At 48.7% G+C, this 22,939-nt stretch overlaps 1 long non-coding RNA gene across 2 annotated transcripts in view; it reads right to left on the reverse strand.

Moving 5' to 3' along the window:
• The window catches only part of LOC133239987 (uncharacterized), a 113,727-nt gene that overhangs the window by 79,287 nt on the left and 11,501 nt on the right, over window positions 1–22,939 (reverse strand). The window contains exon 3 of one of the 2 annotated variants that reach the window (XR_009734068.1): window positions 11,469–11,661. This is a non-coding gene — a long non-coding RNA (uncharacterized LOC133239987). Of the gene's footprint in view, window positions 1–1,422; window positions 11,662–22,939 lie in introns of those variants that run through there. The other variant, XR_009734069.1, reaches the window with a different exon arrangement.

Genomic DNA, 22,939 nt, shown 5'->3' on the forward strand with positions numbered 1-22,939 from the left:
GAGGTACACACAGCGAGATCATCCAGTGACAGTCGCCCCCCACCGGAGCTTTATCTCCACTGCAGCAGCACGAGCACCCTCCCCAACACCCCCATCCCAAGCAGGAGCCTTCTCAGAGCCCTGAATGTCCAGGGATTCCCTGGCTGGGTTCCTTCTACAGCACTTCTGCCTGCCCACCCACCCCATTCCCTCTGGGGAAAAAATTCAGATAGCTTTCTATTAATCACATTTCCCGCTGTGTCAAACTGAGATAATGATGGAGCTGGCCAAAGCACAGGATCCTCAATTAAGTGACCAGAACCAAGTTCGTCTGGGAAGCCGGCAGGTGGGAAAAGGGAGGCCCTGGGTCCCCTGGGGGCCTGCTGGGACTGCCCCCTCTCCTGCGGGTCCCACCTAAGACCTTCCGTATCCTCCTGCTATGTCCTCTCCTCAACAGAACCCTATCCTGCGTTGATGAGCCTGGAGGCAGCCCTGACTTCCAGCCAGGGGAGCCCACCCAGAACACACATCCATGGCCATGGACCCACCCAGCATCCTTAGAAACCAAAAGGCCTGGGTTTGCCCCCCTTCCCCTGGCGGGCACCCCTGTCTTCTCCCACTGAGTGCACATAATAAGCAGAGAAACCTGACGCTGTTAACAGACAGCCGCCGTGATTCAGGGGCTGTCCGCCTTGATGTCTCAGAGACCCAGGATCCAATGGCCCGTCCCCCTGTCCAGCCCGAGATATTTAATAAAGTAAAGCCCTCGGGATCAAGAGGCTGCCACGGCCCCGTTCCTCCCTGCAGCTCACGCTGGAGTTCTTTAAAGCCTGACTCGCGTCTGCCTCCCTCTCCACAAAGCCTTTCATGCCGCCTCGCCAGACTGACATTTTGACAAGTTGCCACGAGTGACATCTGATTTGTACAAATTTCAAGACTAATAAATCTACCTGTCAAAGCGGAAACTTTAAAAGGAGCTAAGCCCAGCGGGTATAGTTTAACAGAACTCAAGTTGATGAAACTGTAGGTTGGAGAAATTATATCTGTCACAATCCACCCACATTAGTTCTGCAGAAATGTTGGCAACTGAAACGTCTTTCACGGGCGTTACCAAAAAGTTAAAAAAAAGAAATTTTCTTATTAAAAAAAAATTTTTTTTAATCAAGAAAGGAGATTGTTAATACCCTGAGTAACAAGTAACAGTTCTATTTGTAAACTAATGAATTTGATGTATTTAGTTTTTAATTGTGTTGCCGTTGTGAGAAGCGGCTTTCTGCCTGCCTCTGGAATCTGATCTTTCCATCCAAGCTGGGGCCCATCAATCACCGGGCTCCCAGCAGCCTGCCTGAGGGTGGACGGGGTGACCCCCGTCCTGGCCCCGCCTGCCACTCCTCCATCCCGCCCCCCAAAGCCCCCCCAATCCCACCCCCCAGCCCCGGGTGCTGAATCACTTCCTCCAAAGCCCTCCGGCCTTGACCTGGAGCCTGAGGCCTGGCCCCAACTCTGAGCTTCGCTGTGGGATTTTTGTTTTCAAGAATGTCAGTGTTGAGGGGTAGGGAGAGGGGGAACTAAGGCCAGAAAAACTTCTGAGTCTGGCTAGCTTTTTATTTTTATCTTATCTTTCCTTCCTGTCTCTGACAAGTCCACTTTTGCTCTGAATCATCATGTCAGAAATGGGGAAGCCAAAATTCTCCCAGGAGAGGAAAAAAAAAACAAAACTCCAGGAAGGAGGAGGCCTTCTCTGGATTCCCACACACCTAGAGACTCCAAGAAGCGTGATGAGTCTGTGTTCTCTGTCCGTCCCCTGCACCCCCAAAGAGCAGGGGAGCAGCTCCCAGCTCCTAGAGGTGGCCCCCACCTGCCCTGAGGGGTGAGCTGGTTTCTGCTTGAGGCAGTCTCCACAAGCCAAATCCTCTACATCATCGTTGTTATTACTACTGCCTTTCTCCTGGGAGTTCAAAATGGGATCTCGCTTGCCCTCTCGCTCAAACGGTTAAGACGCCGGTAGGCAGGACAGAGGGGATCTTTGTTCTTTCAACCAGAGGCAGTGGGGCTGAGGTCACCCCACACTTCGGTGTAGGGCCCAGTTCCAGCTCCAAGAAGACCGTGTGGTCTTCCCTACAGGGTCTGCTTCAGCCCTGCAATTCCAGAGCTTCTGCCTCTTATTCCCTTGGCTGGGACAATAGCTAGAAGCTCACACCTCCTTCTCTGTGTCTTGGCCTGCACTGGGAGGTAGCTATAAGAGAGTGGTGCTAGGCAAGGTGATAACTCTACAGCTGGTGATGGGGAGTCTGTGTCAGGACTAAAGGGAGTGGGGTGGGGAGCAGCCCTTTCAGATCAGGCAGCAAGATGCCAATCTGTCCGCCGTGAACTTTGTTGTTGGTTAGCCGCTAAGTTGTGCCCAACTCTCTTGCAATTCCTTATACTGTAGCCCACCAGGCTCCTCCATCCATGGAATTCTCCAGACAAGGATACTGGGGTGGGTTGCCATTTCCTTCTCCAGGGGATCTTCCAAACCCAGGGAATGAACCTGCATCTCCTGCATTGGCAGGCAGATTCCTTACCACAGAGCCACCAGGAAAGCCAAACTAGTTTTACCCAGTTCAGCATTTCTCCCTGTCGATTGGACGTCTATTAAGCAGATTTCACATAGGATGTTCAGCTCTGCACCATGTGGGCTATAGAGACATGCCAAACGTAATCCCTGTCCCAAAGGAGTTTACAGTCCTTGTGGGGTGATCTAAGCAAAGTGACACAGATCAAAACAGATCCTGATCAAGAGCAAAGCGAGTTCAAGTTCTAGCCAGGGGAGTGAAGAGGCTCTCAATCCAGCCCTGCCCCTGACTGGCTGTGGGACCTTGGGAAGACTGTCTCCTCTGTCATGAGAGGGCGACCGGATGATCTGAGGCCCCTGCATTTGCTGTGGGCTTTGAGATGAGGCATTGTGAGATTGTGTGAAAGCTCTTTATAAGCCATAAACATTTATGCAATGGCTGGTTTCATTGTCGCCATGGACCAGGGCGAACAGACCTGTCTTCACCGAGAGGTCAGGCTAAGATCCAGTACTAACTCACCCAATGAAGAAGTAAATGAACAAAGAAACGGGTTTGCTGGGGCCCTGAGGAGGACAGAATTCAGTCGTGCCATGCCTGAGCTCTGATTACAGAATCCGCAACCTGACCTGCAGCTCCCAGCCCCTCACCATGACCAGCCATGGGGGCCTCTCCCTTACCGGTGAGAAGCAGGCAACCCTCTGGGGAGGTGAGAGCATCGGGAGTGAAGAGGAACCCCAGTACTGATTTTTTCAGACAGAGTTGTGGCAAAACCATACACAAGGACAGATCTTCTTGGATGTGGATGGCCCTGGGACAGGAAGTAGAAATCTCCGGGTGGGACCCCACTGAGCCACTGCCTCCCAAGTCACCTCCCCACCTGGGGAAAGGCCAATGTGACTTCGCTTTCAAGGCACGGGATTCTGAGAGGCATGCGGGTGAGTCTGGCTTCACAGGTAGGTGCCTGGGGGAAAGAGGGATGGGATGACCCTGCTGGAATTTGGTAAATGGCCCAGGTGCTAAATCCACCAAGACCTAACACTCTTGCAACATTAGGATTCATTGTCCATGTGCATCAGCCTCTGACCTATTAGATTCACGTGTTGGCGTTTAATCAGAGAAAACCTCGAGAGCTGATTACTGGGCACCCGAAGCTCAGCGAGGTCTACTGTCTGTGTGCAATCACACAGCAAGTCAGCTGCAGACTGAGAAACCGCTGGATTGAGTTTTCCTCCGAGAATGTTGCTTTTTTCTCTCTTTTCCCTCAGCAAGCTAGTCCCTCCAGGGAAAGGCTCAACTATGCCAAATGTGACTAATAAAAAAAAAAATTATTTGAAGGATTTTTTTCTAGAATAAACATTTCACTTTATATTTTATTGGATTAGGACTTGCTAACCTCCAGGAGTTTCTCACCTAGCAAACTGGAGACTGTTTCCCTTACATAACGAGCTTCCCCGCATTTGGACAAGGTGAGTCAAGTTTTATGAAAGGCAGGAGATACACTGAGAGTCATAGGTAGCCGCCCAGAGCAGGCCCAGAGCACCGAGGCCCAGGCTGGGAGCTGCAGACTCAAGGGGCCACCTTCCTCCACCAACGAGGCCTGCAGGGGGCTTTGCTCCTGGACACAATCAGCCCCTGAAGCTACAGCCCATTGCCTCCTGCCTGGGGTCCATTACCCACACGACGGGAGGAACCTCAGCTTGAAAGAATGGAGGCCCATCTCTTTCTACTGCCTCCAGGCAGCATTGTGGGTTTTGCAACCAAAGAGAAAAGAAAAAGAAATCTTGAACTGTTTTTCAAATGTTCTGGGTCTTGGCAAACCCCAAAATGCCTTTTGCCAAATGCTTTTTCCCTTAATTTTTAAACCTCGGGTGTATTTCCAGAACAATCCGATCCATCTGCTTCTGATTCATTTACACTTAACTCATTAGGAGGCTCTTGCGTAAGGAGCAGTCTGACGTCCTCAAGCTCCCCGGGTGAGGAACTCTTCTCCCCTCTTTGAATCAGAGGGAGGCATCTTGCCAGCTGGGTATGGAGCACAAACCCCAAACAATGGAAAGCCTGGCTGGAAACCTGGAGGCCCCAGGAAGAGAACAGGCTTCTCTGGTGTCCCTCCCATCACTCATCAGCTCTGCTCTTCCCATTGGATTATCATCAGCATTGCTGGTATTGTCATTAAGGATACAGCAAATGGCTGCATATTATTGTGAAAGCCTTTGTCTTATGTTCCAAAATGTGCCATTCTTCATTCACGCACTCTAGATTCATCTGCTTAGACATGGAACAAACATTCCCAACCAACTGTGAACCATCAGTAGGGCCTTGGGTAGGGTATCTGATCCAGGACTTAGAGCTAAATGCCAATCTCATTCCAGCTTGCATTCTGAGCTCTACCAGGAATCCCAGGCAAAGAAATATGGGCAGAGAGCAGCTTCCAGGGAAGAAAGCAAAGGTGGAAAACATGCGGATGATCCCAAGGGACACACAAGAGAAAGAGATGGCTGGGACTTCCTTAGCGGGCCAGTGGTTAAGACTCTGCACTTCCAGTGCAGAAGGCACTCAGTCACTGATCAGGGAACGAATACCCCACATGTTGAGCAATGGGGAATTTTTTTTTTTGCAATTTCAGCCACAATTAAAAAAAGAGAGAGAGAGACGGCTGGCTTCTGGGGGTCTGAGTGACTGGCCAACCTAAGCCACAGCTTCTGCTGCATCACAGAATTCACCCAACTTTACTAGGAAAGAGGCTTTTCTCTCCTACCTTCTGTTCTTCATTATCAGCCTTCTCACTACCACTTTTATTCAACAAAATTAATTTTGAAATGTATGGAGTGACTTCTCTAGGCTTAGCTCTGTCCTGGGCTAAGAACGAGAGAGGCCAGAAAAGGCAATGAAATGGCCCTCCCTGGAGGATTTGCAGCCCATATGGGGAAACGGTTCATTTTTCAGGAGTGTATACTATTAGCAAGACAGCTTTTGGCCAGCTGAACAAGGCACAGGGAGAGTTTAAGAGAGGTCCACCGAGGAGAGAGATCTCATGAACCCGAATGGTAAGGAGGCAGGTTTCAAAGGAGCCAGCCTCGAAGATGAGTGCTTGGCTAGTTGGAGAGGAAGGGGTACCTACCTGGAGGAAGAAACAGGAATGAAGGCTCAGTGATGGAAAAGAAACTACCGTGTTTATGAGATAGTAAGAGCGACCATATTGAGACACAGAGGCAAATAAAAGGAAAAGTAGGGAGTAGGTGACTCAGCGCAGAAGTCTGGATTTAATAGGAAACTCTACAGTGAGTCACCAGAGGGTTTTGAGCAGGGAAGGAAGATGCAGAAAGCAGTGGTTTCAAGGGAACAATCTGATGTCAACGGACAAGGTTGACCGGTGTGGAGAAAGGCTGGAGGTAGGAGCTGCCAGGAATCTGCTGCCATGTTAACATGTGTAACGACAGGGACCTAGAATAAAGGGCGGTGGCCATGAGAAAGAAAAAGAAAGAACAAATACTATGAAGAGAGAATCAGCCGGGCTTGATGGCTCCATGGCCAGGGACCCTGAAGAAGGGGGAAGAGTTAAGATAACACAGAAACGCAGGAGCTGATCAATTGAGAACATTTTCAACCACAGACAACATTTATGTAGCCGTTTGCCTGTGCCAGACTCTGAATACCTTGCATAAGTCACATCCTCGCCACAGTTATCGCTGCTTTACTGATGAGCAGCCAGGGCTTAGAAGGGTTTATTCATTTGCCTGAATTCACACAGAGAAAGGGTGGGGACGCTAGCATTTCAGCACATTAATCTGCTGCCTTGGCTCCCCAGTGTGTCCCTAAGCAAGGCCATCATCCTGTCTTCCTCTTCTCCTCACTGACCCTCACACACCCCAGACCCACTCATGCACCGCCACCCTCAGCTTATTTAAATCCAGATCAAGCCTCAACTCCTTCCAGAAACTTCTGTCACCCCATGGAGCTTTTACAGACCTTCTTTCTTTACCACCTCCTATCGAGGTATAGTAGAGGTTTCCCCAATCCTGCAGCAGTCTAGAATCCGCCTGCAATGCAGGAGATGCAGGAGACACAGGTTTGATCCCTAGGTTGAGAAGATGCCCTGGAGAAGAAAATGCCAACCCACTCCAGTATTCTTGCCTGGAAAATCCCATGGATGGAGGAGCCTGACGGCCTACAGTCCATGGGGTGGCGAGAGTCAGACACCACTTAGCAGTTAAACCACCACCACCATCGATGTACAGACAGAACCACAGACCTGAGCATCTAATTCCACACCTTTCTCTATTGATTGGGTTCCTAGGTTCCCTGGAGCTGAGCCCAAACCCCAGCTTTGCCTCTTCATGAGTTATGTAGCCCTGGGCAAGTTACTCAACTGCTGAGTCTGTTTCCTTAGCTGTCAGTTGGAGATAAAGGATTATTGTCAGAATTATATGAGAACATGCCTGGAACATAAAAGGCACTCAATTACCAGTATCTATCAGTATTACCACTGTTATTTCTATTCAAAGTCCTCTGATGGGCATCACTGTGTCCAAAGCTCCATGAATATTCTTTCACCTGAACTCTGGATCATTCCAACGTCTATATATAACTTCAATATTCACTGCAGATCCTCCTCGACTTACGATAGGGTTGCTGCTGCTATTTGGTCACTAAGTCATGTCCAGCTCGTTTGTGACCCCCATGGACTGTAGCCTGCCAGGCTCCTCTATCCATGGGATTTCCCAGGCAAGAATATTGGAGTGGGTTGCTATTTCCTTCTCCAGGAGATCTTCCCAACCCATGGATTGGCAGGCAGATTCTTTACCACTGAGCCACGTGGGAAGCCCACCATCTCGATAAACCCATTGTAGGTTGAAAATATCATAAATTGAAAATGTATTTAATCCACCTAACCTACCAAACTTCATGAGTTATCCTAGCCTACCTTAAACAGAACACTTCTGTTAGCCTGAAGTTGGGCAAAATTATCTAACACAAAGCCTGTTTGTGAATAAAGTGTTGGTTATCTCTTGTAATTGGTTGACTCTTGTACTTACAGTGGAAAATATTATGGTCATCTGGGTGCAGAATGGTGATAAGTGTGTTGACTGTTTGCTCTCACGACGGGGTGGCTACCACTGCCTCAGTATCACAAGAAAGGGTACAGAGTATCAGTAGCTCCAGGAAAAGATCAAAATTCAAAGTACAGTTCTTACTAAATATGTATCACTTTCACACCATCATAAAGTCCGAAAATCATAAATCAAAGCCTCGTCAGTTGGGGACTGTTTATACTTATGTCTTAACATTATTAACATATCTTTCACCATGTTTAAAACCAATGTATGGGATGAGGGATCCTGTGTCAATGCACGGCAGACAGGGCAGCTCTAAACCAGAGTCGGGAATTCCAGAAGGAAGCTGGGCAGCCATGGCACAGAGGGAAATGTGCTCAGCCTCCCACTGGCAGAGGAGCCGCCTTACCCGCGTGACACAGGGCAGGGATACAGGGCTCGCCCCAGCAGCATCAGGGCTGTGCCCTCCTGCACCACTGGCCCAAGCCCAAGTCTGCTCCAGGTTTGCTCACCCTGGCTTCGATGTCCCATCTCCTTCCTTCTAAGGCCCCCGGGGCCTCATGCTTTCCCTTCTATCACCTGGAAGGCCAGTGTCCCCTTGGTGACTCAGACACTCCCCAACAAGACTCCCCGGTTTCCTTCTATTTTCCTCCCACAGCCCCATCAAACCGGCTGCCCCGAGAAGATGACAAGCCCCGGTGAGCAATAATGCCTGATGCTTTATGAAACACTCAGAGGGTGGGGCGCGGCCTTACCCCTCCTCTCCCAAAATGACCAATAGGGAAAAGCGGGGAAGAGATGAATTTTTTTGTGTGGCAGAAGAATAGGGGCTGGTATTTCCGAGGCAGGTATTGAAAGCAAACCCTGTACCTTTGATTTTATTTTCATCCATTCATTCTTGCTTTCATTCTGACACACAGCCCGGCAAAATGCAGCAAGGGACTTCTCCATGGGGCAAACATGGACATTTTTTAAATCTTTATTTGGCATGGGTCTTCGTTGCAGCACACAGGATCATTCATTTTGAGGGAAGTAGTTATGATATGCAGGATTAGTTACCCCACGGCATTTGGGATCTTCGTTCCCCGACCAGGGATCGAACCTGTGCAGATTCTTAACCACTGGACCACTAGGGAAGTCCTTGAGATCTTTCTAAAGGACCAAGGTAGAATCCTCCAGGAGTAAAGAGCTGGGCTGTCAGCAGAGAGGCTACAAGGAGTACATTTAGGATATGCAGCCTGGAAGCCCTTCCTGCAGGGAGTGGGGCGCTCTAAGCCCTCAGGAGCAAGTCCCAGGATCAGCTCGGTGCAGAGGAGGTGCAGCCGTTCCCAGTGGTCCCCACCCAGCGAGACCTCGGCAGGCCTGGCTGCCAGGAGGGGGACGAAGGAGAAGAAGACAACACGAGAACCCTAGACACAATTCCCATGGCCCTGCAGGGTGAGGCCACCCAGAGGGAAAGGAGAGGGGACCCTGGTGTGGTGGCCTGGGGTGCTGTCTTTCCTCAAGCAGAGGACAGAGTGGGAGATGCCTGAGTCCCCGCACCCCCAATGCACCCGTGTGTTGGGGCTGCTCTCAGATGGAGCGCTAACTGCCCGATGGATCTGCCTCCACCCAAGTGCCGCCTGCGGTGGAGACAGCAGGGCCGTTTCTGAAACGCTGCGAGTTGCCTCTCCATCCTTGGCCCTGGCAGTTTCCTTTCTTCTTCTTTGTAGTGGGGATTCAAGGCCAAAAATACACACTCTCTCTCTCTCACACACACACACACACATACGCGAAGGGAGGGCGGCAGGAGGAGTCGAACCCTAAAGTGTGGCTCGGGCTCTAAACATGCCCAGGCGGTGCTTGGGGAAGTGTCACAGCTTGGCTGGGAGCACGGGTGGCGTGGAGAGGCAGGAAACGGGAACTGAGCTTAGGACCCACTGGAAGGCCGACAGGAAAGAAAAGCCAACACGCGGCATCTGTGCAGAGAGATAGGACGCGCTTCTGCGCATCTTTGTGGTGGCCGTGGTCGCCTCTGGGCGTAGAGACCTGGCCCGCAGTCCCCTCACAGGGCACATTGACACCAGGAGCCTTTGGTCTCCCGACCTTGGTTTCTGCTGATGCCGATGTTTGGAGAGGCTCTGCCACCCTCCCCACCCCCAACGGCACACCAACATCTACACACACAGGGCCTGTCCAATCTCCCAGGCTGGCTTTGGTCTCCAGCCACATTCAGACACCTTTCCTTCTCTCCACCCCATCACCTGTAACCATCTTCCATGCCCCAGAATTGTCAACAATTTGAGCCAAGCTCCGTTAAGTCTTTGTTCCTGAAATGCCCTTCGATTGTTACCCAAAGGGGCAAGCGTGTCTTGTTTTTCCCACTGGGAGTGACATGACCTCCAGCTTCAGATTCAGCGTTGTTCCCTTCTCCTGTCTTCTCCTGGCCGAGGTGGCCGTCACGTGGTTAGGAACAGCAGGAAGCACACAGATGCGGGGGCCGGCTCAATTTTCAGTGTCTGCCAGGGATTTGCCTGGCTGGGGAAAGTCCCGGGCCCTGCAAACACCCACAAACCTCTCTTTTGTACCTCTCATGAGCAAAAGTGCTTTTCTGTGAGTTGTTTTTTTTTTTTTCCTGCCCAAAGCTGTTTTGCAAAGGGGGCCCTTCTTTTCCAGTCTGGTTAAGTTGAAACCTCTTTGCTCGATGCCTAATCATATCCAGCGGCCCAGCGTTGTCATATTATATCAAAAGATGGTGAACGCTTTATACTCAAAAAAAAAAAACCCACAGCACATGGAGGATTAGACCAGAAGAATTTAACTTACTTAACTGCGATAAAGTCTGGTTAGGGAGATTATAGCTGTTTACCCGAGAAGTAAATATCCCTGAGCTCTGACTAGGCCTGGAGGAAGCGGGAGGCCCTGTCTGGTAATTTTATCATCTTTCAGGAAGAAAAAGAAGAGAAGAAAAGGGAGAAAGAATGATGAGAGGTGATAATCCTGAAGTCAAGATCACTCTTGTGTTACAGCACATGCCAGAAATAAAAGATAACTGCGCTGGCAACTACATTGAGACATGGCCTGCTCAAACGGGAGGGCCACCCGCCCACTGCTCCGGAGACCAGGGGAGTCTAGGGGCAGCCTGAGGGGGACCCAGAGATGACTGTTGCAGGCAGAGAAAAATGGGGGTGGGGGGAGGCTCCAGGAAGAGAGATGGGCAACCCAGAAAGGCTGTCTTGTCTCCTCTCTTCCAGAACAAATACACCCTAGGACTCAAGTCATCTCACACCCAGAGCAAGATTCTAAACCATCAAGTGGAGGGATTCTCAGCTGTGGGCAAGATGGCAGGAGGGAGGGGAGAGCATACCGCCCAGAAAGGGGATGGCAGAGGAGAGCAATGTGCAAAACACGCTTTATGACTTAGTTCAAGATTTTAATAAAATAGGGACTTCCCTGGTGGTCCAGTGGTTAAGAATCTGCCTTCCAATGCAGGGAATGAGGGTTCGATCCCTGGTCAGGGAACTAAGATTCTGCATGTCTTAGAGCAACTAAGGCACACACCACAGCTAGAGAGTCCATGCACCACAACAAAAAATCCAGCATGAGGCAACTAAAGACCCGATGCTGCCAGATAAATAAACATTTTTTAAATGGGCAAAATATTTTTTTTTAAAAAAGCGATATATAACTACTCTTTTTAAAAAAAATTATTTAAATAAGAATTACTTTTGCAATGTAAATTGCAGCAAGTAATGCTCCACAAAACCTCCTTAGTGGAAATGGTCAGAAATTGCTTTTTTTTTGTCCCCCAAAAAGAAATGATTAAAAAACACTGACTCAGGTTCATCAGCTACATTTCACAGGCCAATAAATTGAAGCCCAGACAAATTAAATGACTTACCCAAGATCACACAACTGGTTCCAAGCTCAGCCGGGGAAAAAAACAAAATCAGAAAAATCTGTGTTCTAGGAGAGTGGTTCTTGTCTCACCATGGGGCTCCTGGTGAGCAGCCCCAGAGCATCATTCCTGGAGGCAGCCTGTGGTGGTGGTCACTTGGATGGTGTCCTCAGCATAAACCAAGGCCAGAGTCCTCCTGGGAAGAGAGGAAGGAATCTTTATTGGGAGGTGTCATGATGTCCTGGAAAAGCACGGGCTTCTGACATCGGGACGTGGTTGATGGTTCCTCAGCATACTAGCTGGATGGCTGTAAAAGATGACTTTGCCTCTCCGTGCCTGTACATCCTCCTCCGTCACATGGGAACTCCCCTGACCTGACTGCCTCCCACAACTGCTGTGAGAACAAACGCCATCATGTAACTAAATGCCTGGTAATTAGACGACACTCAGCTATTGTCCGTTTCTCCATCATCATTTCCGAGTCCTTAGAATTAAAGAATTATAAAGGAGACATGCATCCGGGGTCACCTCATGCTCACTCATGCAAACTGAGGGCCACTCTGTCCCCATCAGCATGCCTCATGAGGGCAGTGATGGCCAAGAGCCTGCTGCCAAGCTCTGAGCCAGATGGCTTGTGAGGAGCACTGGCTCATCCCCCGACTGGGTACATAGGATTCGGGCAAGTCATTCCCAGGGTCTGGGAGCCTTCTTTTCACCCAATCGGGAAAAAGAAAAAAAAAGAAAGAAAGAAAACGCTTAGGCCATATTGATTGTAGGACTTCCTAAATTTCTTTTAGCAAATGCTTTTGGTATGGGTAGCCTGGAATGATTCCAAAAGTGGGTATGGAGAACAGAGGAGGACTGAGAATGGGGGCTTCTGAAGAACGACCGAGAAACATCAGGGATGTTCAACCAGGAAAAGAGATGCTGGGAGAGGGGGCAGGGCTGTGACAGTCCTACCAGGTCGATGCCCGCTTGCATCCCATCACGTTAGTAACAATGACTATTTTTTTATTGAGGTATAGTTGATTTACAATGTTGTGCTAATCTCTGCTGTACAGCAAAATGACTCATTTATACACATGTAGACATTCTTTTCATTGAGTTAGACAAGGCTGTGGTCCTAGTGTGATTAGATTGACTAGTTTTCTGTGAGTATGGTTTCAGTGTGTTTGCCCTCTGATGCTCAAAATTCTCCAAGCCAGGCTTCAGCAATATGTGAACCGTGAACTTTCTGATGTTCAAGCTGGTTTTAGAAAAGGCAGAGGAACCAGAGATCAAATGGCCAACATCCTCTGGATCATGGAAAAAGCAAGAGAGTTCCAGAAAAATATCTATTTCTGCTTTATTGACTATGCCAAAGCCTTTGACTGTGTGGATCACAATAAACTGTGGAAAATTCTTCAAGAGATGGGAATACCAGACAACCTGATCTCCCTCTTGAGAAATTTGTATGCAGGTCAGGAAGCAACAGTTAGAACTGGACATGGAACAACAGACTGGTTCCAAATAGGAAAAGGAGTACATCAAGGCTGTATATTGTCACCCTGTTTATTTAACTTATATGCAGAGTACATCATGAGAAATGCTGGACTGGAAGAAACACAAGCTGGAATCAAGATTGCCGGGAGAAATATCAATAACCTCAGATATGCAGATGACACCACCCTTATGGTAGAAAGTGAAGAGGAACTAAAAAGCCTCTTGATGAAAAGTGAAAGTGGACAGTGAAAAAGTTGGCTTAAAGCTCAACATTCAGAAAACGAAGATCATGGCATCCAGTCCCACAACTTCATGGGAAATAGATGGGGAAACAGTGGAAACAGTGTCAGACTTTATCTTTCTGGGCTCTAAAATCACTACAGATGGTGACTGCAGCCATGAAATTAAAAGACGCTTACTCCTTGGAAGGAAAGTTATGACCAACCTAGATAGCATATTCAAAAGCAGAGACATTACTTTGCCAGCAAAGGTCCATCTAGTCAAGGCTATGGTTTTTCCAGTGGTCATGTATGGATGTGAGAGTTGGACTGTGAAGAAGGCTGAGTGCCGAAGAATTGATGCTTTTGAACTGTGGTGTTGGAGAAGACTCTTGAGAGTCCCTTGGACTGCAAGGAGATCCAACCAGTCCATTCTGAAGGAGATCAACCCTGGGATTTCTTTGGAGGGAATGATGCTAAAGCTGAAACTCCACCACTTTGGCCACCTCATGTGAAGGGTTGACTCATTGGAAAGGACTCTGATGCTGGGAGGGATTGGGGGCAAGAGGAGAAGGGGACGACAGAGGATGAGATGGCTGGATGGCATCACTGACTCGATGGACGTCTCAGTGAACTCCGGGAGTTGGTGATGGACAGGGAGGCCTGGTGTGCTGCGATTCATGGGGTCGCAAAGAGTCGGACACGACTGAGCAACTGATCTGATCTGATACATTCTTTTTTGTGTTCTTTTCCATTATGGTTTATCCCAGGTGAAAAAAAGAGTACAGACTAAGGGTCCAGGCTCTGCCATTTGCTGTCTGTATGATTTTGGAGAAATTAAACTCTTTGATTTTCAATTTCTTCTTCAATAAGTTATGGTTAAAAATACCTTTCAAACAATGTTGTGGTCAGTGTTCAGAAAGTGCATACCCGATGGCACTAGCAGTAAAGAACCTGCCTGTCAATGCAGGAAACATAAGAGATGCGGGTTTGATCCCTGGGTCAGGAAGATCCTCTGGAGGAGGGTACAGCAACCCAATCCAGTATTCTTGCCTGGAGAATCCCCATGGACAGAGGAGCCTGGAGGGCTACAGTCCATGGGGTCGAAGAGTCAGACACGACTGAAGCGATGCACAGTCTTTCATTAAGTGTTAAGGAGAAAATAACAATGACTTAGCCTTCACCGGGTCACTCAGGATGCCCATCCCCCTGCTATTAACCCGGCGTTCCCAGAATCCGTTGGGGGTGCCTCATTAATGCCCAAGACACACACGGTCGGTTTGCTTGTCACCCGCCATGTGGTTGCCCTTGGCCTGCTCCGAGTCTTCTATCAGGACACTGCTTTCCCTGCTACCAGAGAGGCGCTGGAGGCTTCCAAGCCAAGGGACTGCAGGGTTGCTCCACGTGGTGGAGGAGCAGGGCATTCTCCCCATCATGGGATTGACTCTGAAGACCCAGTCCCAAAGCTGGTTCCCTGGTGACCACCATGTATTAGTTTATAGCATTTATTTATAGCATTTCCTTGCCTATATGCTCTCTATAGTTCAGTGAAAGAAGTCCAGTGGGGCTGAGTAGTGCTCAAAGCCGACTGTGAACCGTACCCCAGGCCATGCTCAGAATCGCTCCGACCCCACTGCAATCTAAGCTTGGTTATCAGGCCGCTGTTTGTGCCTGGTTTCTTCTTCCTCCAAGACAAGCTCTTTCCCCAGAGACTCTTCAGTCCCTCCTGCATTGAACAGGTCCACCCCAAGGTTCACCAGGCCTGCTCAGACATGCCTGACCAGCCTTGGTTCTCACCATGATTCCCTCCAGGCTCCCCGAGGGCCAGCCTGCTGGTGGGAGAGGTGCTGCGCTGATGCCTTCCAGGATGAAGACCAGTGAGAGAAGCTCCAAGGAGACAGAATTGTTTTCCTTATTTGTTGAGTCCCAAATCAAATGGATCTGCCTGTAGGTGGAATGAAATGTCTCAGGTGACCATGAGTGTCCTGAATCATGAACTGTTTAAGTCAGATGGTGCTTTATCAGCGATGTCATTAAAAGATGCCTAGAGTGTCAGACATCACCCTAGAAATCTGTGCATCTATCATCTTTCACAGGGCAAGTCTCGCTGGGAAAGCACTTCTCGAATGCCCCAGAGAACAGACCTCAGGCTTAGCAACTGGTTTCATTGCTCTGGGAGAATAATCACTCCGCATTCCTCTTCGGAATCTAGTTTGGACGATTCAGACCCTCCTGTTTGCACATGGAAGAGTGTTGTACAGGAGCCAGGACCTTCTGCAACTTCTACAGTAGCCAAGGGTACTGCCATGTGATTGGCACTAAGGAAGACCCTCTGCGTATCATCACACTTTGGGGGATCAAGTTTTCCCAGGAGAAGAGATCATCTGAGGAGGAGGGCATGAAGCAGAGGCACATTCATATTTTCAGCTTACAATAGTAAAAATAAACACTGGGTTTAAGTCAAAAGACTGGAGATTGAGCTGCATTGCTATCAAACATGCAAACTGGGACCCCAGGCAAGTCATGGAAATTCAGAGCTTCCATTTGCTCTACTATAAAATAGGCCTAATAACAGGCCTAATAACATCATAAGGCCAATGCAAGAGAGGCAGAAGACACGGGTTTGAATGCTGGGTTGAGAAGATCCCCTGGGGAAGGAAATAGCAACCCACTCCAGTATTCTTGCTGGGAAAATCCCATGGATAGAGGAGCCTGGTGGGCTACAGTCCATAGGGTCGCAAAGAGTCAGACATGACTGAGCAACTGGGCATGCATACATGCATAAGGCTAATCTAAGGAATTGAGATAATCATGTAGAATGTATTCTGAGCTACAGTTGGCTTTCCCAAAGCTGAGTTCTCCTTTGTGTCTTATTCAGCCCTCTATGTAATGGGGACAAACAAATCTGACTCCACACTGGACCTGTTTCTTTTACTTTTACCTTTGCATTCTATTCTACAATAATGTTACCTGTTGCCTGAAATACATAGGAAAGCCATTCTCAAGGCTCTGACTTTTAAAGGTATAACACTTTCCCATTCATATAGAGATAAAATGTTGCAGAACAGAGAACAATATTTGTCTTGTTGGAAATTTACAGAAGCATCACGACCTGACCGATGTAGACAGCTGTGAGAACAAAGGATTCTGATGCCAAGAAGTTTGCAACAACCAACTACATACCCTTCCCTCTTAGTAAAAGAAGCCTGAATTCGAACTCAGGAAAAGGTGGTTCTTTGGGACACTAGTCCATCATCTTCTTGATCTGCTGGACTTTCAAATAAATGAAAGACTTCCCTTTTCCTCACCCCAACAATTCGACTCTTGATTTATTCACCTATCATTCAGCAAGGAGTATGGGGCTCAGGCTTGTTAACACTCACCCCCATTGTCTGCATCCACATCTGATATGCCCCGCCAGAGTTCAACAAATGTCCGCTGAATGAACTTAATGTTTCTCCAGAGATGAACCATCTCTAGAAGAGTACCAATAGATCCATGTTCTAGGGAAGCTAAATCTTCCTTTAACTTAGGCAAGATTCATGGTGCAGCCAGAGCATGCTGCCAGGGTGATTCAGAGGCAGGGAGACCCGCTGTGTGACTGTGCCCAATCCTAAGAGCCTTGGCAGCTGGTAGAGTGAACTCTCTAGAATTCACACTCTAGAATGAAGTTTGCCCACAGAATGCTTGCAGTAGAAAGTGGCAGAGCCCCATCAAGGAACAGATGCTTCCCTGAACATCCACCTTGCTCAGCAGCCTTACCCACAGCATCTTAGCAGGCAGGCTTCAAGCTCAGCATCGCAGTCACCAAGAGCCATGTGTGTGCATCTCTGGGGCACTCACACATGATGGCAAACACGGAAGTCACTTACCCAAAGGTTTATGCAAAACCACGTCCTCTCGCGAGACCTCCCAACCCACTCTGCCACTGCGTGGAGACCCTTCACTCAGGCCTAGGCACCAGGGAAGCACCCACCCACTCCTTCATCCAATAAGCACTGAAGGAGGCTCAAACCCAGGAAAACAAATGCCCTGCCTCAGGGAGCATTCCTGTCTCTTCAGGCGGCAGACATTATGTAATAACCAAACGAACAAATCTGTAAGTGCACACTGCTATCCTTGCTCTGAAGAAAAGCTACAGGGGATGCTGGGGACCTCCAAGAGGCCACCGTCAGAACAGGCTTCTCTGAAGAAGCGACATGGAACTCAGCCTTCAGGTTGAAGAGTAGAGTCAAGCTCTTGAACAGCAGGAACGGCGTTTGCAAGAGAGGAACCTGCCTGAGACAGTCCAAGAGTTGCCAAAAAGGGCGTGTGGCTGAGAATAGTCTTCCAGTGATCCAGAGGTCTGTATCACAGGTTTAATCTACCTTATCCTAAATGCAGGGAATGACCAGTAAAGGATCTTCTGTGAAGACTAGTGAGATGAGATTTGGGGCTTTAAAAAGATCAGCCCTGGGACTTCCCTGATGGTCCAGTGCCTAAGACTCCAGGCTCCCAATGCAGGGGGCCCAGGTTCAATCCCGGGTCAGGGAAGTAGACCCTATATGCCACAGCTAAGACTCAGCACAGCCAAATAAATAAATATTAAAGAAAAAAACAACAATAACAGCCCAAAAAAAGAGAGTAGAAGGAACTCAAGAGTGGAAGCAGTTAAAATGCTATGTCGGTGGGCAGGGGGAAGGGGGTATAGTGCTGATCTGCACAAAAGTAGGGAGGCAGACTAGGTTGATTCTGTTCAAGGTGCCTCCTCTAGGAAAAGGTGAAAGAACAAGGGGAAAACAACCCTGTGTTCTCAGGGAAAATTATAAGAATACATTTAAAGCAATCCTAAAGTCTTAGAGTCTGAAGACATATAATTAGAGTCAAAAGATAGATCGGCAGCCCACATCGTTCACAGAGCCTCGGGCTAGTACTTAGAGAAGAAAAGGATAAAAGGAAACACACCAGTTTGTTAACCAGTTATCTCGGATCATGGCAGCTTTCTTCCTTCCATCTTCATGGGTTTCTGTTTTCCAAGTTGTCTATAATCATGTATACATTTCTTCTAAAATTGGGAAGAAATCCATAGATTAATTGAAAAAATAATAATGTCTTCTTCTCACTTCCTGGGTGTGTTTCCGGGAAGGAATTAAAGGTGTTTGGTGGGTTTCATCTTACCAGTGGGACACTTATCCTTCCTACTGAATAAAAGGGAGAGGCATTCTCACTCCTAGAAAGTCCTAGATCCTTAGAATAAACACAAACATACACACACACACACACTTGAGGTTGCTTCCTTCAACTGCCTTTGTAATACGTAGGGTTTTCGTCTCTAGCCAACCCCCTACCATCTAGGTAGGGGCCCTAGATGGTAGGGGCTCTAGGCCCCTGCCTCCCAGAAGGGCTCCCCTCCAAACTGACCACTCCACGAGCTACTGACAACTGGACCGAGATATGCACAGGACTCTATGCCAACTGGATTTTCCCTCCAGAATTTGGAACTGAGACAGTGAGACTCAGTGAAGAAAGATGATGGACAAAACCGTGGTTGAGTAGCATCAGGGCAAAGTTGATACAAGTGGTCCTCCTCTCAGGGCACAGCCAAAGCCATGAGGAAGTACAAGCCAAGACACTCCCCAAGGAGACACCCCTCCCCGCAGAGGGATGGGAACAAAAACAGAAGCGAATCAGAGCTCCGTGAATCAGATGTGAATCCATGGTTCCGGGGAAGGCAGAAGAAGCTGCTTCCACCTGCTGCCCACCTCATTCCCCAGACGGCCTGTCTCCCCTCAGTTGTCTGAGAGGGGAGCTGTGGTGTTCCTTCAATAGATCCTGTTTACTTGAATTCTCTCAAAGGGTTTCTCTTCCTCACAAAGCCAAAGAGCTTCAACTAAGAAACTCTCCTCCTATTCAGCTAGCAGCCCGGCTTCTCCTCGCCTTCCAGCAGATTATCCATCCCGCCCAGGCCTAAGTCACTGTGACCTGGGGAAGGCCACGTGCTTCCCTCCAACCAGGCCCCGCCACCCAACCCAGTCAGGCCACACTCACACTCCGAGCCAAGCCAGCTCCCTCTTCCTCAAAGCTGAGCGAGCCAAGAGTGGGCTGCAGCTCCCCTCAAAGGCTGTCCTGCGGCTCTACCAAGAAGAACTCCGTGCCCTGTGGCCTCGTGACCTCCCCCCAAGGCAGAGGTTTGCCCCTCGGGGAGAAGCCCTCCCCCCATATAAGGGCTTAGGGCCCAGCAGCGCCTGCCTTAAGCCAGAGGAGGCAGGGAGTTTGACAACTCCAAGGTAAAGCCTCTTTTTATTAAGACAACACAGCAAACTTTTTTTAACCACAGCTGACATCACTCTAATAAATCACCATCATGTCTTGTGGGATAGAAAAAGCCAAAACACTGTCACATTTGATTTTCCTGGCTACTCTCGCCTCAAGAACAAACCATGTGTTTTTAATCAACAATACTTTGTTTTGCATTTCTCAGACCCCAATACTCTTTAAATAGTTGCTTTGACCAGAGGGCTATTTTAAACCCAGGGCCAGCTTCTTTGCAGAGGACATTAAGAAACAGAACACCATGTTACCGGGTCCCCAAGCTTATCCAGGGCACTTTCTCCGGCGGGATGATAATGTATTAGGAGGCTGTCTCTGTCTGTCTCAGAGGGGGCTTTCCTTGTCCCTCTTTGGGAATTTAATTAGATGTCTTCCCAGAAAGTTAGAGGGTTTGTTGTTTTTTTTTTTTTTTTTGGTTTCACTAACAGGCAACCTAAATGGGTTATGGGAAAACGGCAAATTCCCAGCCAAAGGAAACATAGAAAGTCACATCTGGGACCAGGATTCCAGAGCAGTGAAAGAGGAGGTGGCAGAGGAAGGGGACTGTTGGAGGGGAAATGAGCAATGAAATAAGGTTTCTGGAATGGCACATGTCAATTTCTGTCCAGGCTTCTTGCGGGCTGATGGGCTCGGACAAACGCAGTGAAGCCTGCATGGATTCATCCTTTGCATCTTGGGGAATGGGTACCACCTTCAGGCAAGAATAAGCTGTGTACAGAAATCTCTCACTAAAGTGGCTACTCCCCTGACTGCCCAGTACACCAGGATATCAGAAATGATTTGCAGCTGGGTTCATCCTATCCTGACATAGGTCTGCAACAACGCCTGGCTTTAGAAAGATGATAGAAGGCGACTGAGAAAGAAGACCTTAACGTCAACTGGAGAACACTCTAAACTATCATGGAACAGTTTGGTTGGAGCCCAGTGGAACAGCCCAGCCAAAAATATAGACATGGCTTCCGTGTGGTTCTGGTGTCAACTACTGTCCCTCAGCTGTCTGGCAAAATTCTTGTCCTTGATTGACTAGTGAAATCCTCCAACACAGGTCAGCTCAAGGCTCACTTCTTCCCTGGAGGTCCTAATGGTTCACCCTCTGCTGATCGGATGGTGCATGCCACCCAGGGCAGCCCCAGGCTCATACACCCAGGCCCAGACCTCTGCATGTCACACCCACCCCTCCCTGGGTCTGAGCCAACAGTCTTACAAAACACCCTCAGTTGTTCAAAGTTCACTCTTTCATGGAGTCTTCATCAACTATACACTCTGGTTATTCGTTTTTCTGTGTATTATTCCACGAAACCACAGAATGTGTAAACATGATGCTGACCCATGGAAAACCTACTCTGTCGATGTTCTCTGCAAAATTCCCTGTCCCCACACTCCCCAAACACCCCAAACATGATGGCTACATGCACCATCATGTAGCCATGATGGGAAAGGCAGTAGTTTACATGAACGCCTGTAATCGGGAGGGGGTGATCTTCCAGGCTAAATGCTATCAGCAAGGACCTCTCCCATGACTCAGAAGCCTTTGTGCCATGGTCAGATCTGTCTCCCTCTCACAGATAAGCTAGTGTTAGTAGCCATGACTTGCAGGCTCACTGGAATTTGCTGTTATCATAGTCACCTCTAGGGGATTTCATTTGGCCATATACGGATCTCGGGGCTGACTATTTACAAGTCCAGGTTAGGGATTACTTTCCAGTTACTTCCCTGGTGGCTCAGACGGTAAAGCGTCTGTCTACAATGCAGGAGACCTGGGTTCGAGCCCTGGGTTGGGAAGATCCCCTGGAGAAGGAAATGGCAACCCACTCCAGTACTATTGCCTGGAAAATCCCATGGACAGAGGAGCCTGGTAGGCTACAGTCTATGGGGTCACAAAGAATTGGACACGACTGAGCGACTTCACTTTCACATTCCAGTTAGGTATTACAAATAGATATTTAATTCATGGCCTAGCACCTTAATGTTCTACAACAAATGTTTTTATTCATTTAGATATCTTCACAGGATAAAGTAGGAAACCTGGAAAGATAATGAAATATTGGAAATCTTCTGGTTGCTATTTACGTGGGTATTCAAGAACAGATTCAGAAGGAGGGGTTCGTGTGCCTGTGTGTATATGTGTGTGTCTGTGTGTGTGTTTGGTGGGGTAAATTAAAGATTCCACAGTTGGTACCTGGCAGGAACACACTCAAGCAAGCCTCTGGAGTTGCCTCACAGATTTCTTCCTGTGTTCACCTCCACCTGCTTCCCAGGTCAGCCATCCCTGGCCATGGCCAGATGCACGGAGATATCAGGATTAAGAAAAGATAGATCCTTGCTCCCCACAGTATGGCCTGTACACAGATTGCCACACTTGTTAGAAATGGTCAAGTTCCGTTGTTCCACACAGATGGACTCAGAATCTGCATTTTAATAACATCCCTTGGTAGATTTGTATGAAACATTAAATCTGAGAAGCACTGGTATTTCTTAGCCCTGACTATACATAAGAACCACCTGGCTTTCGATACTAAGTTCTGACACTAAACTAGAGGTCCTAAACCCCAGTCCCTGAACCAGTACTGGTCTGAAGCCTGTTTGGAACTGGGCTGCACAGCAGGAGGTGGTGAGCCGCCAGCCAGTGAGCTAAGCTTCATCCACGACTCCCCATCGCTCACATTACTACCTGAACCATTTCTGCTCCACCCCCATCTGCGGAAAAAAATTGTCTTCCACAAAACTGGTCCCTGGTGCCAACAAGTTTGGGGACCGCTGCTCTAGACCAATGAAATCAGAGTTTCTAGACTTGGGGCCCAGGCTTTGGCATTGTAAACATTCCAAGTAACTTCAGCATACAGACCGGGTGGAGACCACTGGTTCACAGAGTGATCATGTCCTATGTCTCACACGGCTGACATCACAGCCAGCTTTTGAACCAGAGCCTGAGATCCAAGCACCACGTGGGCGGCCTATCCATGGTAGGGATGTCTGCTCATCTGAGGACCAGAGACAAGCAGAGAAGAACAGCCGTGAATCTCCAGGAAGCCCGGGGCTAAAGGATGCAGCGTTCCTCTCCCAGACAAGCCAAGGAGGCTAGGGCAGGAGGATCAGACTGAAGAACACGATTACTGCACCACGGAGACCCGCAGGTCACACTGGCTGTGACCTCCCTGGAAAGGGCAGGTGCAGCTGCCCACAGATCAGGAGCCACCCCCAACCCCGCCCCCTACCCAGAGGGAAGCCCCAGCAGCTCCTATCTCGGTGCCCCCAGAAAAGCCAGGCCAGAGGGTGGAGGATTTCAGCCAGATTTAATGGAAGCTTTACAAACGAAATATGTTTATTAGTAAATAATAATTACAGGGGAGCAGGTGCCCCGGGGGAGCAGGTAACGTGGGATTCCACTGTCAAATGCCTTCCATGAACAAGCCCTGTCTGAAATTAAAACATCCCTGCTGTCAACACGAGTGTTTAAAGAGACCC

Source organism: Bos javanicus, chromosome 27 (assembly GCF_032452875.1).
Source record: "Bos javanicus breed banteng chromosome 27, ARS-OSU_banteng_1.0, whole genome shotgun sequence".
NCBI classification, from domain to species: Eukaryota; Metazoa; Chordata; class Mammalia; order Artiodactyla; family Bovidae; genus Bos; species Bos javanicus.